Below are 2340 nucleotides of genomic sequence, written 5' to 3' on the forward strand. Positions count from 1 at the left end.
CAAAATGTCGAAAACAATGTCCAGAGACTAAGTCCGAAAGGGCAAATGGTTAACCAGTAAGCAGAGTAATCATTAACCAAAAATCGCAAAAGTAAGTAAAAAGTGTGAAATCATTAACCAAAAACTCGAAAATAATGTCCAGAGACTAAGTCCGAAAGGGCAAATGGTTAACCAGTAAGCAGAGTAATCATTAACCAAAAGGCGCAAAAGTAAGTAAAAAGTATGAAATCATTAACCAAAAAGCGCAAAAATATGTTAAAAGTGTGAAATCATTAACCAAAAAGTCGAAAATAATGTGCAGAGACTAAGTCCGAAAGGGCAAATGGTTAACCAGTAAGCAGAGTAATCATTAACCAAAAAGCGCAAAAATATGTTAAAAGTGTGAAATCATTAACCAAAAACTCGAAAATAATGTCCAGAGACTAAGTCCGAAAGGGCAAATAATTAACCAGTAAGCAGAGTAATCATTAACCAAAAAGCGCAAAAGTAAGTAAAAAGTGTGAAATCATTAACCAAAAAGTCGAAAATAATGCCCAGAGACTAAGTCCGAAAGGGCAAATGGTTAACCAGAAAATCCGTCGAATAATGTCCAGAGACTAAGTCCGAAAGGGCAAATGGTTAACCAGTGGAAGGGCGATCAAGCGGAAAAATTTGCCCCGGTTACCCGGGATGGAGTTCCAGAGGTCCGGCCAGAGTTGTCAAATTCGTCCCGCTGATCGGACGCTTGTCATTCGGGTGGCTGGGGGTTGGCGGGGTATCTGCACAGTAGTAGGAGGTGGCAAGTCGGGACTTGGACGTTTATTCCAAGAGTCCACCCGAGCCTCCAGGTCTGCAGAGACCGACCCTAGCTGCCGCCCAACCGACTTTTAAGCCTTTTTCGGATGGGGATTTTTTCCCATTTTCGTCCATTTTTCGGGTTTTCTGTCGGGCTTAATAGGCGGCAGCCTGACCCCCGGCCGAGGCGGGGGGCGCACTCTCCCTTGCGTAAGGGTCCGGATTTGCCCCGGAAAGTGCCCCCGACGGCCTCCCGACCCGGGTGCCTGCAGGGCGGGGGGAAAGGGTAGTCCCAGCCGCAGGAAATCATTAACCAAAAGACTTAGCCGTCGGGGCAGAGGCTAAGACCCGGGCTGGTGAAATCATTAACCAAAAGGAATGCACCCTTTTCCGAAAGTGCAGGCCGAAATAAGGCGAGCCTTGGGCCGGGAAGGCCAAAACCCCCAACTCATGGAAGTGTATGGGGTCGGACTCGGCGACTTTCCCGGGCCCCGAGTTGACCTTTCCCCACGGGGGCGGTCAAGTTGCTCCCGCCAAGAGGGCACGTTGCATTTGCTGCCGCTCTAGTCCCCGGGCTAGTTAATCAGTTGCCGTCGGAAGTCCCGATGCCGAAATGAAAAATGGCCGTTGCGGCGATTTGGCGCCTCATTTTCGGAAGGACTACCGGCAGGCAACCCGCCGAATTGACACTTGCGATTCGGGTGGCTGGGGGTTGGCGGGGTACCCGGAGATTTTCGGGAACTCGATTTTCAGAACTTTTGCTGGCAGCGGTTGCACTTGCAAAGTGGCCGAAGAAGTGCTCCCTCAAGGAAGGACCTTCTTTTGAAATAAAAGACCTTCCGAAGAGTGCCTGGAAGTCATTTATGAGCATTTAAGGGTAAATCTGGCGGACTTTCCATGCTCTGTTGCCGGCTCTGAAATATCGCACAGTTGGGTCTAGGCCGGTAGACTGGCTGTGAAAACAGACAAAGTGTTTTGGCGAGCGAGAGAAAACAAGGCCTTGGAACAGATTGGGGGGTGCGGAGGCACACCACACCCACAGGAAAAGAATTAATGAAAAAAAAACCAAAGTCTATGACATGTCTGTTGGTACAGTGAGAAAAGCAAAGAAGGGAGGCTGCGATGGCAGAGCAAAGCCGACCTTCATACAGATATACATGTCAAAGAAAGAAACTATGCCCGCAAAAGACTTGGTGCGAAATAACAAGGCTCCTTGTGAACGGTTATCTTTGTCTGTCAGGCGCAGATTGTGGCGGCGTCGCCTGGTTTCCTTGGGTTGCACTACATGTATGTCCTATTCTCAAACGAAAAGTGCGTGCCCAGAATTTTGTCCAAGTTAGGCGACGCACGCCGGCTGGCATCACCTCTCCGTGCGAGCGCCGAAAGCTTTGGTCGACCTGTTTGGCTACGCTGGTCGCGGTTGCTCCTTACAGTCATGGGGACGGAAAACCGATGCGAGTTGACCAGGCGACGTCAACCAAGTTGCATGCTTTCTCCCCCCCCCCCGCCGCCGCCAACCCCACACTGTGTGAAAGGAAAAAAAAAGTGCGTGCCCAGGTCACTCGA

Source organism: Heterodontus francisci, unplaced genomic scaffold, assembly GCF_036365525.1.
Source record: "Heterodontus francisci isolate sHetFra1 unplaced genomic scaffold, sHetFra1.hap1 HAP1_SCAFFOLD_1217, whole genome shotgun sequence".
NCBI lineage: Eukaryota > Metazoa > Chordata > Chondrichthyes > Heterodontiformes > Heterodontidae > Heterodontus > Heterodontus francisci.